The following is a 16,391-nucleotide window of genomic DNA, read 5'->3' on the forward strand; positions in this document are numbered from 1 at the left end:
CCATCTGTTATTTTTTCTTTTTTCTGCCTTCTTTTGCATTGTGTTTTTAGTCCCATTTATCTTCTTTGTTGGCTTATTAGGTATAATTCTTTTTTCTTTTATGTGTAGCTTTAAGATAAATAATATACATCTTTAACTTATACAGTAATGTGACATTAAAATAGCATATTTCCATTCCCTCTCACAGCTTTAGTGCTGTTGTCAAACATTTTTAAACCTCACACACTTTTTTTTTTTTTTCTGAGACAGGGTCTTTCTTACTCTGTCATCCAGGCTGGAATGTGGAGTGCAATGGCATGATCATGCCTCATTGCCACCCTGACCTCTTGGGCACAGAAGATCCTCCCACCTCAACCTCCCGAGTAGTGGGAACTATGGCACGTGCCACCATGCCCAGCTAATTGTTTGTATTTTTTGTAGAGATGGGGTTTCACTATGTTTCTCAGGCTGGTCTTAAACTCCTGAGCTCAAGCAATCCGCCCATCTCATCCCCAAGTGCTGGGATTACAGGCGTGAGACACCATACCTGGCCAAAGTCACACATTTTTAAACCTCACAATACATCATTAGGTTTTTTCTTTTCATTTTAAGCAGTTGGTTATCTTTTAATGAGATTTTAAAAGTAAGTTTTTAATATTTGTCCACGTTTTCCATTTCCAATACTTTTTATTCCTTTTTCCAGATTCAGATTGTCCTTCTGTCTGAGGACTGCCTTTAACATGTCATATGACATTTGTCTACTGTTGATGAAATCTTTCAGTCTTTGGATGCCGAAAAAAATCTATTTCACCTTCATTTTTAAAAGATGTTTTTCTCAGGTAATAAAATTCGAACACTTTTTAAAAATCTTGGTATTTTCGGGCAGGCACGGTGGCTCACGCCTGTAATCCCAGCACATTGGGAGGCTGAGGTGAGTGGATCACAAAGTCAAGATATCGATCGAGACCATCTTGGCTAACATGGTGAAACCCCATCTCTACTAAAAACACGAAAATTAGCCGGGCGTGGTGGCACATGCCTGTAGTCCCAGCTACTTGGGAGGCTGAGGCAGGAGAATTGCTTGAACCTGGGAGGGGCAGCTTGCAGTGAGCCGAGATCACACCACTGCACTCCAGCCTGGGTGACAGAGTGAGACTCCGTCTCAAAAAAAAAGAGAGAAAAAAAAATTATATATATATATATACACACACACACACACACATATATATATGTATGTATGTGTGTATATATATCTGTTGGCTGTTGGTACTTTATTTTATTTATTTATTTATTTATTTTTGAGACGGAGTCTCGCTCTGTCGCCCAGGCTGGAGTGCAGTGGCGCGATCTGGGCTCACTGCAAGCTCCGCCTCCCGGGTTCACACCATTCTCCTGCCTCAGCCTCCGGAGTAGCTGGGACTACAGGCGCCGCCACCTTGCCCAGCTAGTTTTTTTTTTTTTTTGTATTTTTAGTAGAGACGGGGTTTCACTGTGTTAGCCAGGATGGTCTCGATTTCCTGACCTCGTGATCCGCCTGTCTTGGCCTCCCAAGGTGCTGGGATTACAGGCGTGAGCCACCACGCCCGGCCGGCTGTTAGTACTTTAAAGAGGTTGCTCCATGGTCTTCTCACTCGCATTGTTTCCAATCAGAAATCCATCCTTATCCTTATCTTCATTCCTTTGTATGCGAAGTTTTCTCTCCCTCTGGCTGGTTTTAAGAAATTTTTCTTTAACACCAGTTTTGAGCAGTGTGATTATAATGTGACTTGGTGTTGTTTTCTTAATATGTATTGTGCTTGGGATTTATTGAGATTCTTGGATTTGTGGTTTTCCCTTGTTCAAATCCTTGTTTTACAACTTGATGTGTCCTAACATTACACACATATGAGGACACTTTAAGTTGTCCCGTAGCTCACTGATGCTCTGCTCACTTTTTTAAGTCTTTTTTTTCCTGTGTGTTTTATTTTGTACAGTCTCTCTTGCTGTTGCTGTGTCTTCAAGTTCACACATCTTTTCTTCTTCAATGTCTAATCTGCGGGGATCCCATCCAGTGTATTTTTCGCCTCAGACATTGTAGTTTTCATCTCTAGAAGTTTAACTTGTATTCTTTTTGAATCTTCAATGTGTCTCCTCCTAATACTCTTTTCTTTGCCATTTTGAACATAAAAATGTAGTTATAATAATTGTTTTAATGTCCTTTTCTACTAAATCTACCTTCTTTGTCATTTCTAGATCTGTTTCCATGGATTAATTTATATCCTCATTTTGGGTTACATTTTCTTTATTTTTATCATTATTTTTTTGCATGCCCACTAATTTTTGATTGCATGCCAGACATTATGAGTTTACTTTGTTAAATAATTGACATTTTTGTCTTCCTACAAATATTCTTGAGCTTTGTTCTGGAATGCAATTAAGTTACATGGAAACAGTCTGTTTCTTCCAAGACTTGCTTTGAACTTTTCATGCAAGGTCAGAACAGTTTTTAGCCTAGAACAAGTTCATCTCCCCTACTGTGGCAAAGTCTTGTGAGTGCTCCACTCCACGTCCCATGGGCCATGAGATCTCCTCTCTGACTGGCGGGAACAGGCAGCATTCCTGGCTGTGCATGAGCTCCAAGGGTCACTCCTGCTTCTTTCTGATGGTCCTTCTCTGGCCTTGAGTATTTGCCTCTCACACCTGCACTGATCCGTACACACCTAGATTACCAGAGGAGGATCTTCCACGATTGTTGGAATCTACCGTAAGTTCAGCTCCTTCCTCTCTGATCCATTCACAACTAGATACCGGAGGAGGATCTTCCACGGACTGTTGGAATCTACCGTAAGTACAGCTCCTTTCCGTCTGGGACTCTGTCCCGTGATTTCTGGCCATCTTTGCCTCTCGGGCTCCCAGCTTTGTTTCCTCAGCTGTAGGAAACTGCAGTTCTGCCTGGATTCCTTTTCCCTGTGCTGCGTCCTGGAAACTTTCTCCCTGTCATGAGCTCTGGCAGCTCTAGGTCTCAACCTGTTTGTTTCGTGTCTCTCAGGGAGCACTGCACCACAGTGCCGGGAGACCAGGGTCTGAAAACATTTTGCTTCACGTATTTGCCTGTTTTTTCCGTTGTTTCATGGGGGAGAGAGAGTCTAGGTTCTGCTCCCCCACGCGCTGTAAGTGGATGTTTTCAGAACTTGGCCTTTTGAAAAACCTCCTGGAGACCGTCATAAATGTTCAGTAGTCATGAGGGTTTCCCTTTACGATGCTGATATGGCGCATGTGTGTGGTGTTGTGTCAGTGTGATGTGCATGCATTTCTGGAAGTCGTTTTTTTCTTTGAGATGGAGTCTTGATCTGTTGCCAGACTGGAGTGCAGTGGCGTGATCTTGGCTTACTGCAACCTCCACCTCCTGGGTTCGAGTGATTCTCCTGCCTCAGCCTCCTGAAGAGCTGGGATTACAGGCACCCACCACCACGTCCAGCTAATTTTTGTATTTTTAGTAGAGATGGAGTTTCACCATGTTGGACGGGATGGTCTCAATCTCCTGACCTTGTGGTCCGCCCACCTTGGCCTCTCAAAGTGCTGCGATTACAGGCGTGAGCCACTGCGCCCAGCCTGGAAGTCATCTTTCTTTGCTGTGCAGGTTCCCACCTTCACTTTTTATTATTACTATTTTTTATTTATTTATTTATTTTTGAGATGGAGTCTCGCTGTGTCCCCCAGGCTGGAGTGCAGTGGCACAATCTTGGTTCACTACAATTTCCGCCTCCCAGGTTCAAGCAATTCTCTTGTCTCGGCCTCCCAAATAGCGGAGATTACAGGTGCATGCCACCACACCTGGCTAATTTTTGTGTATTTAGTAGAGATGGGGTTTCACCATGTTGACCAGGCTGGTCTTGAACTCCTGACCTCAGGTCATCTGCCCGCCTCAGCCTCCCAACGTGCTGGGATTATAGGCGTGAGCCACTGCACCCAGCCTCACCCTCACTTCAAGTGCAGAGTCCAGCACTTGTAGCTGGAACCCACTAGGCCAAGAGTGGGAACACTGGGAGGTGCTCCGGGCCCCAGACCTGCCATATGTAATCCTGGTTCAAAAGAAGGACAAAGGCAACACTGTTCTAACTTGACAGAGATTGATTTATTGCAAGTGAATGGCATGGCAAATTATTGCAATAGAATACTCAAATATTTATTTTATATTTTGTCAATTATTTTTAGCGCATCTTTTATGGTCATTACTCATTCCTGTTTTACTTTGATCGTGCTTGTCTGAAGGCATTCGCCCCAAGCTGGGTGTTGTTCAGACCTCTTGCCTCTCTCATCTTCTCAACAAGACTCGGTGACATTTGCTCTCTCCAAGTGCACAGTAGTGGAAAATACTGTGGTTCACATGGCAGGGAAAGTGGATTAGGCTCGGTCGTTTGTTCCCGTTCTTTCCTTCTTCCTTTGCACATGGGTGGCTGGCAAGCAGCTTTGTTTAGAAGGGCAGGGAATGACCACAGCAGTGGTAAGAGCAGCAGCTGAGGCTGAGCCAGGCCACCAGCATCCCCTCTGCCAGCCACGAGAGCGCCTCTTTATCAGGGAGAAAGCAGGATCAGAGAGGCCAGCTCAGAGGACAGCACCGATTCTCCGGGGCTCGGGCATCTCTCAGCTCCAAGCCTGGGTGCTGCTCTTCTTGTTTCTCTGTTTGACCTCAGCCTAGCATTGGGTTCGTCCTCCTCGTTGGCACTTGGCCACTGCTGTCACCACTCCGCAAGGCCCCTCACCTTTGTCGTTCCTCCTCTTGGTCCCTCAGATCCTCATTCCCAACCCTGACCCCCGCCCCCTACCCCGCGTGGGCGGCTGTCCTTGCTGGTGTTGTCTCTTCCCTCCTGTTCGGGAGGAGTGTCTCTTTGTTTGGACTCTGACTTCGCTTCCTACCAGGGTGCCAGTGCCACGTCCCATTCCCACATGGTGTCTCCAAGTTCCCTCCCTGCTGCGTGGCGGATTAGCTCCTGTGGGGGCCATGGTGGGCACCCTAGTGGGGGTGCCAGTGCCACGTCCCATTCCCACACGGCATCTCCAAGGCCCCACTTGCCGCGTGGTGGATTAGCTCCTGTGGGGGCCATGCTGGGCACCCAGTGCGCTTTGCCTGACCCTCCCCAGGTGCTGGACATGGAGTGTCCTGCTCCTGCCGGCCTCACCGAGCTGTGGGCATGTACCAGTGTGGGCCCTGTGTGGCTGTGGGAGGAGTCCTTGGGGGATGGGTCCTGGAGAGGACTTGCCGTGCCCTGGCGTTCCCACCTCTCAGGGCCAGGCTGTTCCCCAGGAAGGCTGCATGGTTTATGCTCCACGGGTGACCCCAGGGCTCCCCTGTGCCCACGTTCCGGCCACACCTGGCACGAGCCAGTTTCCTACATTTTGGGAGCGGGGGGTATGACGTGCTGCCTCTGGCAGAGTAAGCTGCATTTCCGACGTTTGGGCCCCTGTGGATGGTCTGTTCACATGCGGATCCTGTCTCTGGGGCTGTGGCTGATTGCCTGAGGTTTACCTGGGCCCACTGCCCATGTGGGGGGCTGTCTGCCCCCGTCATCACCAGAACTGGACGTTACAGTGAAAATAAATCTGCTTGTCACACCAGGGGCCATTTCGACAGCAAACTCCATGTCTAGCAATTTCTGTTAAAAATACCCTGTGTGAGGGAATGATGGGCATTTGAGTGACTAGTTCTTCACTGCTGTTAATGAGGAACACAGAAGCTCTGTGTGTGCTGATGTGGAACCACCTCCGAGACAGTCAGTGAGAAAACTGGGTGTGCAGGTGTGGCCCCACGTCCGGAGGTCCATCGGCACACCCCGGGCTCCACGTTTGGCCGGACGCTCCCTGGACAGAGCTGCAAATCAGAATCCACAAGTACCTTCAGGGGCCTCCATAAAATAAAGACTGAAAAACAACTGGAAAAAAATATATAAATCTTAGCAAATCTTTGCAAGTTGGAGCTGGAGGACGTGGCATTCCCGTGGTCTCCGGCGGACCCTGCCTACTGCTGGTCCCCATGGGAGGACTTGCCCACACCCCTGGTCATTTTCAGTGTGTGTGTTTGTCTCCTTGTTGGTACATGGTGACACCTCACCGACCTAAATACACAGACGGGGGCAATTGCCTGATGGACCCAGGACACTGACGCTCACCCAACCTCAATGTTGTGACGTTTCCACACAGCTGAGGGGCTGGCAGTTCTTCACGGTGCCTTTTGACTTAAAGATGTTTTTAGATTGGATGCAAGTACGTCTGTCTTTTCCTTTGTGATTTCTGCTACTGGCATCCCCAAATGTATGTAGTTATTGACTTCCACATGAAAATTCAACTTAGGCCAGGCACGGTGGCTCACGCCTGGAATCCCACCACTTTGGATGGCCAAGATGGATGGAACACAAGGTCAAGAGATCGAGACCATCCTGGCCAACATAGTGAAACTCCATCTCTACTAAAAATACAAAAATTAGCCAGGCGTGGCGGCAGGCGCCTGTAATCCCAGCTACTTGGGATGCTGAGGTAGGAGAATCGCTTGAACCTTGGAGGCAGAGGTTGCAGTGAACTGAGATCGCGCCATTGCACTCCAGCCTGGAGACCTAGCCAGACTCCATCTAAAAAAAAAAAAAAAAAGAAAAAGAAAATTCAATTTAACTGAAATGTGTTTTCTTGTGTGCTGAGAAATTGGAACACAGCTCTCCATCTTATTCCAAGCAACCAGGTGGCTGTGCTCTGTCCTGCCCTGGGAACAAGCCTGCCCTGACTCCCTCAGATTCCCGGCCTCAGGGCTTCCTGTAGCAGCTCCGCTCCCTACCTGTGCCTGCCCTGGCTCAAACCAAATGCAGTCCTCTCACACATGTATTTCTGGAGCTGAACTTGAGTCACGCTGGCCACATGCAAAGAAGAAACACCCTCTGCAGCCTGGTAGCAGCCCCACCATCTGCATCCCTGGGAGGATCCCCAGGACTCGCCGGCCAGCACCCCTTCTGTGGCACCACTGCCTTCCTGGGTTCTCAGGGGATCTCACTGCAGTGACAATGGGGCAAATCCTTCCCCCTTCAAAGGCTGAAGTGCTCACTCAGGATTTCTCAGCAGCCAGAGCTGCAGGCCCACACCCTGGGGCCAGGCTGCAGAGCAAGCACGTCCGAGTCCCAGCTGAGGTCCAGCCAGCCGTGGCCCACCTGGGCTTGGGGGTCTCAGTCCGTCGTCTTGGATGCTGAGTGTCATGCACTTGTCTGGCCTGATCTGTCACCAGCCGTGTGGAGCCCGACTAGACAGCCTTAGCCCTAAAGGGTTTTCAGAAGCCGCTTCCAGTCTCTCACCAGCATGGGACTTGCTAACCACTGAGATCAGGCTTGGAGATGATACCGCCGCTGTCTGAATATGGAGCCACTCGGCACAGACTGCCTTGGATGGCACGACCCTAAAAATAGGTGGCCTCCTGGTCATGCCCTCCAAGGAATGATTCTGTCAGAGACGCAGGAGGCAAGTATGGGCATCGCACTAACACTCCCCACCCCACTGGGCTCAGGAGGCCAAGTCCGAGTGCTGAGGGCAAGGCCACCCCCACACCCCGCTTCTCCGCAGCCGTCTGGGCTGCATCTGTGCTGCATCTGTGCTGTTAGTTGAGCAGAGGGCTCAGTCTGAGCCAGGACAAGCTCCTCACTAGCATCCCTGAGGGTCACCAGAGCCCAGGGCAGGGTTCAAGAGAGGCACACCGTCTGAGTGGGGTGGAGGGTTGAGGCTCCCCGGAACATCCCTTCTGCTCAATTGAGGGCAGTGAGTGGCCTTGGTTTGGGCCCCTGCACCCTGGTCTTGGTCACCGCACAAACCCCCAGCCCTCACTCCTCTCTGCTCTGGCCACGAACCACTCCAGGGCTGTGACTGAAGCGGGACACTCCAGGTGGACACTCCCATCTCTGTGGCAGAGGCTACCAGCAAGGTGTGCAGGGCCCGGGGTTCAGGGCCAGGCGGGGGCCACGAGGCACAGGTCAGCATCTAATTCACCCAGAGTGGACGAGAAGCCTCAGGAGAATGTGGCAGGGGCTACGGGGTCAAAGCCAGGGACTCCAGCGTGTCACAAGACCAAGGTCTGGCTCCACTGATAGGGAAGACCCGTCTCCTGGGGCTGCTCTCTGAGCCCCAGTGCCCTGGCCTCGGGTTCTCTATCTCAAATCGCTTCCTGCTGCCAGGGCTCCAGCAGCCCCAGGGCCCAGCCTCCAGCTCTGTTCTTCCTGAGTCCTGGGCAGCTCCATGCAGTGGGTGCTGTTGTGCAAGGAGCTGACATGTGGGGAGGCAGTGGCTGGTGCCCAAGTCCTGGCAACAGGGCAGTAGCCAGGCCAGGGAAGCCTGGGAAGGCTATGAGGTGTCCAGAGGCCCTTCGGAGTGGCCAGGCCTCTGAGACACTGTCCCAGGAGACACATGCAGGCTGGTTGCAGTGCAGGGCCCCCAGGAAGCCCCGGTCACAGGTCTCCCACGCCACCCTCCACCCCGCCTCTCTCCCTATCCAAGATCTTCCAGGGGACGTGAGAGAACACTTAAAATACTTTGGTGCAACAGAGACAGATCAGCCATGGAGCCCTTGACAACGTCCTGTTCTGTCCTGTCTGCGGCAGCTCCGGCCACGTCCCTGGCCCCGACTCCGTGTCTCCTAAAGCCATGGCTGCAGACGGGTGTGTCTCTCGCTGGCTTCATCTGCACGGTGTTTTGAGAAGAATTCAGTTAGCTTTAATTAGTACAAATTTAATCAATTTTAATTAATTTTAACTAGTTAATTTTAAGTCTTTAATTAGTTAAGAAAGGCAGGGTTTCACATAAGAATTACAGATTTCAAGCTTCTCTTTAAAAGTTGGAAGCATCAAAAATCCAAGCCCACAGCCCGGCACTGGTGGGGAGCAGTGGGCGGTGGGGGGGACTGCTGACCCGGGGCCTGGCTCAGAGCAGCTTCCACCCTGGGCCCTCACAGGCTCAGCTGCCCTGCAGCCAGAGCTTGAGCGTGCAGTCTTGGGTCGGCCTGGTCTTTCTGTGTGTGGGGGTGGTGGAGATGCTGTTGTGCTCAACTTAGCAGTCTCAGGTCTCCCCTGACTGCAGGCCATGAGGACCTCTGCTGGTCACCCCCCTGGTGACTGGAGCTACCCTCTTCTGGGGACTGGGACCGGAGCATCCTTGTGGCCTGGAGGGGACCCTGCTGGTGGCCGCCCGACGCTCAGGCCCCTCTTTCCAGCTCTGTGTGCCCCACCCCAGCTTCTGTTCTCGGCTTTGATCCGTGACCTCCGACCTTCAGAGGGTTAGGGCAGGGGTCTTCCTGGAAACCTCATGGGAGCGTCTGTCCCGTGGCCACCTCCCGGGCGTAGACCTTGCTCCATGCGCACCGTGGCCACCTCCCTGGTGTAGACCTTGGTCCATGCGCACCATGGCCACCTCCCGGGCGCAGACCTTGGTCCATGCACACCGTGGCCACCTCCTGGGTGTAGACCTTGATCCATGCACACCGTGGCCATCCCCGGGGTGTAGACCTTGATCCATGCACACCGTGGCCATCTCCTGGGTATAGACCTTGGTCCATGCGCAGCATCGCAGTGATGTCACTCACTGGGCCCGCGGGGACCACGTGGATCCAGCCTCAAGGTCCGCGACCCCCTCCTGGCACCTACAGGACCGCGCAAGGGCGGCAGCTGGGCCCCTCGGGCTCGCGCGAAACTCTGCGTGTGTCGCTTTCTGCCAGCGCCCGCCGTTCGCGTGTAGACCACCCTGAACCGGAGGCTGCGGTTCCAGGCCCCGGGCCAGCCTCAGGCGCTCCCCACGCAGGCCGCGCGGCCCCCGCCGCCGCCCCCTGCACCTCCGTTCCCTGCAACCTGCGCCGCCACCCAAGCCGGTTCCCCTTGCCCCCACAACCGTCCCCAGCCCCCCACACCGCCGCTGCCCCCGCCCCGCTGCCCCCGCCATGCTGCCGCTGCCCCGCTGCCCCCCGCCATGCTGCCCCCGCCCCGCTGCCCCCCGCCATGCTGCCTCCGCCGCCCCCTGCAACCCCCACCCGCTCCGGCAGCGCCGCCCCCTGCGCGGTGAGGCTGCTGGGCTGGGACCCGCGGAGGCTCCGGGCGCCGCTCGCCCCCTGGTGGCCGCTCCCCGCGCTGCGTGCGGGAAACCCGAGGCCCCCGGGAGCGCACGAGGCAGCCCCAGATCACCTAGACGTGTTCCCAGGACTGGGCGCGGGGTTCTGGAAACATCGACCCAGGGAATGGACCGAAAGTCCTGACGTCGTCAAAGGGGCTGCTGCTGGGGAGAAGGCGAGGGGCCTCGCCACTGAAGCCAAGAACAGGGCCCGCTGCTGGGGCTCCATGAATCCGGACAGTTAAAAGCAGATAAAATGGGAAAAACCCAGACAGTAAGAGGAAGGTTCATTTGTCAACTTTTCATAGCAATGATAGTAAAAACGATAGCACAGCGGCTTTAGTCACCACAGCCAAGCGGAAGGAGACGTCCCAATGTCCGTCCGTGAATGAAAAATGAAAAGGTGGAGACGCACGCAGGGAGGATCGCCGGCCCGAAAGGAAGTTCCCACGCGGCTGCCCCGTGCAGGGACCCGGAGACATGATGCTGAGCGCACCTGGCCAGGCACAGGAGGACGCCCACTGTGCGCGGTTCCACTTGGAGGCCCCGCGGTGGCCAAACCCGGCCGGAAAGTGGGATGGGGACGCGGGGGATTCGGAGGGGGCGCGGGGGATCGGGATGGGACGCGGGGGATTCGGAGGGGGCGCGGGGGATTCGGAGGGGGCGCGGGGGATTCGGAGGGGGCACGGGGGATCGGGATGGGGCGCGGGGGATCGGGATGGGACGCGGGGGATCGGGAGGGGGCGCGGGGGATCGGGAGGGGACGCGGGGGATCGGGAGGGGGCGCGGGGGATCGGGAGGGGACGCGGGGGATTCGGAGGGGGCGCGGGGGATCGGGAGGGGGCGCGGGGGATCGGGAGGGGACGCGGGGGATTCGGAGGGGGCGCGGGGGATCGGGATGGACGCGGGGGATCGGGATGGGGCGCGGGGGATCGGGATGGGGCGCGGGGGATCGGGAGGGGGCGCGGGGGCGGGGGATCGGGAGGGGGCGCGGGGGATCGGGAGGGGGCGCGGGGGATCGGGAGGGGGCGCGGGGGATCGGGATTGGGCGCGGGGCATCGGGAGGGGGCGCGGGGGATCGGGAGGGGGCGCGGGGGATTCGGAGGGGGCGCGGGGGATCGGGAGGGGGCGCGGGGGATCGGGAGGGAGGGCGTGGGGATTGGGAGGCGGGACGCGGGGAACTGGGATGGGACGCAGGGGATTGGGATGGGGGCTTCGGGGAATTGGGAGGGGGCGCGGGGGATTGGGAGGGGGATGTGGGGGTTTGGGGGTGAGTGTGTCCTGGGTGCTGAGCTTCAGTTTTGCAGGATGAAAGAGTTCTGGAGATGATGGGGGTGATGGCCGTACAACAGTGTGAATGTCCCTAATGCCATTGATGTGTGCAGTTAAAAATAGTTAACATGGTACATTTTATGTCTCTTTTACCACAAAAAAATACAAAATAATAGCAACAAGGCCTAGGGCTGGCACTGTGATGGGCCGGGCTGCCTGTGGCTCCTCTGGACTTTATCCCAGGGACCCTCGTGGGCTGGAGGGAGGATGTGGCCTGGAGTCATGTCCTACACACAGCGCCATGACCATTGCACAGGTCCTAAAGGTCAGCGGCTCCCGTCCCCTTAGGCTGGTGGGAGGGATGCACTGTGCTGGGAAGGACCAGTAGAACTTGCAGGGCAGGACCCAGCCCCAGCCTCTGCTTACAAAACAGCGCCCAGGGAAGGGCAGCAAAGGGCCCTGCCCTCCAGGCCCAGCCTCCAGCGAGGCCCCGCTCCCGTCCTGCCCCAGCCCTGAGCCTGGCCACCTTCGACCCTGATGGAGTCCTCTTTCTTCTCAGCGTCGGTGCTGAGGCCTCCAGGTGAGCGAGATAGTGGAAGCTCATGGTACTGTGAGCACAGGCGCCTCAAGCATGAGGGATCTGCCCCTGTGATTTGCCTGGAGGAAGAGCTTTCATTGCGCGAGGTCTTGTGTAAAAGTGAGCACACAGGGGGCCCCAGGGAGAGCTGGGGCTGGCCCTGCCCCGGGTGCCCTGTTCTGGGCGAGAGGCCGTCTGCTGTGCTGGTGGGTGTGGATCATAGCGCACAGCCGTCATTTGTGCAGTGTCCTCCTATCAGCACAAACGCAGGGACAGGGTGGACGGGCGGACCAGCCCAGAGACTCCGTGTCAGGTCAGACTCATGGCCCAGGAACCTGCAGGCTCGGCATTAGGGGTCTGGGACCACACCCAGGGCCAGGCTGTGACTGGCCCCACTCCACTGAGACCCGCCCCACTCCACTGAGACCCGCCCCACTCCACTGAGACCCGCCCCACTCTGCTGAGATCGGCCCCTCCCTGCTGGGGCTGGCGCTGCCCCGGGTGCCCTGTTCTGGGCGAGAGGCCGTCTGCTGGTGACTGCGGATTATAGCACCCGCTTATCTCTCATCCACATGGTCTCGAGACCCGGGCCTGGGTGGGGACGGGGCATCTCTGCACATTCAAGGGCTGTGGTCCTGGCCTGGGCTGAGCCTCCAGGTGGGTGTGGCTCTCCCCTGTGGCTCTCCCTGAGGCCCCTGATCCAACAGTCACAAATGTCCACGCCGCCTGCTGGTGGCACAGCCTGGGGGTCTCCCTGGAGCAGACAGGAGGGCAACTTTGCTCTTCCCCTGGGATGCTCCTGAGAGCTGGACCGGCCCAACCCCTGCTGCTCAGGCCAGGAGGGAGGTCCTGAGGCCAGGACGCAGCTCCCCTGGGCGGGCACAGACATAGCAGCAGCAGCCCAGCCTCTTCTTGGGCCCATCACAGATCTCTTTGGTCTGGCAGTGCCCATGCCCACTCCCTGGGTCATTACCGGCTTCTCCTGAGGAGGCCGTCAGTCCCCACCACACAGCCAGCCTCACGGAGCGGTGGAGACCATGGGTCAGGCACTTGGGTGGACACCTTTTGTAGAAAAGCAAATTTCACCCCATGCTCTGAGGGACGCACCTGAAATAGCCATAAGGAGGCTGTACAGGAAGCCGAGGGTCTCAGGCCGGCGCAGCGGCAGAACATGCAGGTGATGCGGGTCCATCTCCACACTGCCCTAAAATGTGGACACGAAGGCGTGGACATGCAGGGAGGCGTGAACCCCAGTCACAGAGGGCCCTCGACTCTGGCAAACTTGACACATACCCCAGAAAATGCAAATGAGGCTATGAAAGACTGAAATCCCACTGTTTGCAATTTAGATTTTATTGTTCATAGAAAACACGACGTGCATAGAGAATACGCATTTTTTTTTTTTTTTTTTTTTTTTTTTTTTTTTTTTTTTTTTTTGAGACGGAGTCTCGCTCTGTCGCCCAGGCTGGAGTGCAGTGGCGCGATCTCGGCTCACTGCAAGCTCCGCCTCCTGGGTTCACGCCATTCTCCTGCCTCAGCCTCCCGAGTAGCTGGGACTACAGGCGCCCACAACCGCGCCCGGCTAATTTTTTTTTGTATTTTTAGTAGAGACGGGGTTTCACCGTGGTCTCGATCTCCTGACCTTGTGATCCGCCCGTCTCGGCCTCCCAAAGTGCTGGGATTACAGGCGTGAGCCACCGCGCCCGGCCGAGAATACGCATTTTTCAAAAGCCCATGAAAAAGTTTAAAAGATAACCCAAAACCAAGCCACAAATCGAAGCACAGAACAATTTCACAGAATGAAAACCTGCTTAGGTCACCTTCTTTGATCTTTATAAAACGACATATTAATGAAACCAACAAACAACAACATCTGGCCGCTGGAAACATTTGAATCATTCTCTCAAATGAGTCATGAGTCCAAGAGGAAATCAAGCAAAAATCATGTCCTACATAGAGGCTGACGGCAACAAATGTAGTGACACAGCGTCTATGGGTTGGCCAGAGGTGCCCTGTGAGAGGAATGAATTATTAAATGGTTTATTATTCCTAGTTTTATTCGAATTAAAGGAACATAGCAGTTAACTCAGAAGCCAGAACAGAAAAGGAACAACAAAATCAACAGGAAAAAGAAAAAATGAGAAAAGCAGAAATTAATTAATTGGAAAGCAATTAAAACTTGATTTTTGTTTTGTTTTGTTTTGTTTTGTTTTGTTTTCCTTTGAGATGGAGTCTCGCTCTTGTCGCCCAGCCTGGAGTGCAGTGTCTCGGCCCACTGCAACCTCCATCTGCCAGGTTCAAGCTATTCTCCTGCCTTAGCCTCTTAAGTAAAACTTGACTTTTTAGATCCAAAAGGTAGTTCCTTGAAAGAAAATAAGAGGAACAGAGAATGCGCTGGCCAATTTAACCAAGAAATAAAACGAACTTCCAGTGCTAGGACTGAGAAAGGGTGCCCAACCCAGGTGCAGCTGGGACTGTGAAGAACAGGAGAGGGACTAAGATGAGGGGGAAGGTGGAGGAGGAAGTGGGTGTTTCGGGGAGGAGAATGGAGGCGGGAAGGTCAGGGAGGGTGGCGGAAGGGAAGGGGAGGGAAAGGCAGAGGAGAGGGGAGGAAGGCAGAGGAGGGAGGCAGGGAGGGGAGGTGGGTGTAGGGGGAAGGGAGGTTGAGGGGAAGGCGGAGGAGAGGAGAGGGGTCTGCAGATTGCACGCCCCTGCACCACTGCGTGTGAAAATTGAAAGGGAACGCCAATCATCCAGGAACACGTGAATACTGAAACATTCTGAAGACGACGAAACCTGCGTGCGACAAACCCACAGAAGCCCGAGGCCTGCAAGGCTGAGCCTCTGAGCGAGGCCGCCGTGATCCTGAACCGTGGATGGAGTGCTGGCTGTGGTCTCCCCTCGGCTGGGAGAACTGAACTCCATCCTGCCCAAATCTGCCTGTTTATTTCATGCGGTTCCACTCCGGATCTAATAAGACGGTGCAGTCAAGGAAATTCCAGCTGGAGAACCAGCCCTCTCTGCCTGGAGCCGTTCACTTGCTTGTGGACAGGGTGGCAGGTGGGGCCTCGGGAAGAAGGGAGCACGGAAGACCCGGTCTCCATGGGGTCTGGCATACGGGGGCCTGAGGTGTCTGTGGGGGACAGAGAGAACCACCAGCTGCCACCTGGGGACACGGTCTCAAGTGACCCTTTGGGGCTCAGAGGCCTCACGGGGCAGGAGGCGCCTCCCCAGGAGGGAAACACCCCAAACCACGAAGGTGACCAGGGCAGTGCACGGCGTGTGGGAGAGACCAGGAGGAGGTGCCAGCCTGGGCCGGGTGGGCAGAAACAGGATGCACAGGAACCTGGGAGGGGCTGGGATGGGGTGGGCGGTACCCCACACTGACCCCCACTATCTACTTTTGGCCAATCCTGCAACATCCACATGTGCCAGCCTGGCTGGGGAGAGACAGTTCCCAAGGTACTGGAGAGTTCGGGGCTCTGCAGCCTGGGAGGGCCGCCCTGGGGCTGAGAAAGGGCAGAGATGGGGGTCTCTGTGGGGACAAGATGTGAAGGAGGACACATGGAGACCTACCTGGCCGAAGCACACTGGACCTGCACCCCACCTGCAACCAAGAGCCAGAGTGTGCGCCCAGCTGTCCCCTCCCCGCTGTCCACCACCCACCACCTGTCCCCCGCCCCTCCCCCGCCCCCTCCTCACCACCCACCACCTGTCCCCCTGCCCCTCCCCCGCCCCCCTCCTCACCACCCACCACCTGTCCCCCTGCCCCTCCCCCGCCCCCGCCCCCCTCCTCACCACCCACCCACCTGTCCCCCTGCCCTTCCCCCGCCCCCGTCCCCCTCCTCACCACCCACCACCTGTCCCCCTGCCCCTCCCCCACCACCTGTTCCCTATGCCCCGCACTACCCACCACCTGTCCCCCTGCCCCTCCCCTGCCACACCACTGCCCTTTTCTCCCAAGGCTGAAGCCGTTCTGGGTTTTCCTTTGTAATCAGCTGAGGCCTGGTTTTTCTCCCAAGAGACACAAGAGGGTTTGGAGCATTCAACCTGTTTCCAGGCCTTTCACCCACTTCCACCAGTGCAGGCTTTTAAAAAACAATTTTATTGAGGTGCAATTCACATGCCATAAATTGTACCCATTAGAAGCATTTGTCAAACATGTCTGACAGGTGAACACAACCATTAACCTCTACCCCCATCAGACACAGAACAATTCCACTGATCCCGAGTCTCCACCACAGGCACCTGGTCACCTGCCTCCTTCCAGGATGGAGCCTCCCTCCCCAACAGATGGACTTTCCCAGGCTGGACTCTGGCCCCCTAGCACGAGGATGCTGAGACTCACTCCGTTGTTATTTCCTTTTAGTCTGAGTAGTCCCTGTTATGTGGATGTACTGCATGTTTATCCCTCATCCCATAATGGATATTCGGGTTGTTGCCAGTTTTTAGCAGTTACATGAGA

General features: G+C 55.2%; 1 protein-coding gene and 1 long non-coding RNA gene across 3 annotated transcripts in view; one reads left to right on the plus strand and one right to left on the minus strand.

Moving 5' to 3' along the window:
- Positions 1-2,499: 2,499 nt before the first annotated feature.
- SLC19A1 (solute carrier family 19 member 1) overlaps positions 2,500-16,391 on the plus strand; it is a 47,244-nt gene continuing 33,352 nt past the window's right edge. The window contains exon 1 of one of the 2 annotated variants that reach the window (XM_050785661.1): positions 2,500-2,802. The gene's annotated coding sequence lies outside the window, so the exon portion shown is untranslated. The remainder of the gene's footprint in view (positions 2,803-16,391) is intronic. The other variant, XM_050785662.1, reaches the window with a different exon arrangement.
- LOC126951508 (uncharacterized) lies at positions 8,738-9,705 on the minus strand. Its single transcript, XR_007724496.1, has 2 exons — positions 9,348-9,705; positions 8,738-9,307 (listed from the first exon to the last, which is right to left on the minus strand). It is a non-coding gene; the product is annotated as an uncharacterized LOC126951508 (long non-coding RNA).

This window comes from Macaca thibetana, chromosome 3, assembly GCF_024542745.1.
Source record: "Macaca thibetana thibetana isolate TM-01 chromosome 3, ASM2454274v1, whole genome shotgun sequence".
NCBI lineage: Eukaryota > Metazoa > Chordata > Mammalia > Primates > Cercopithecidae > Macaca > Macaca thibetana.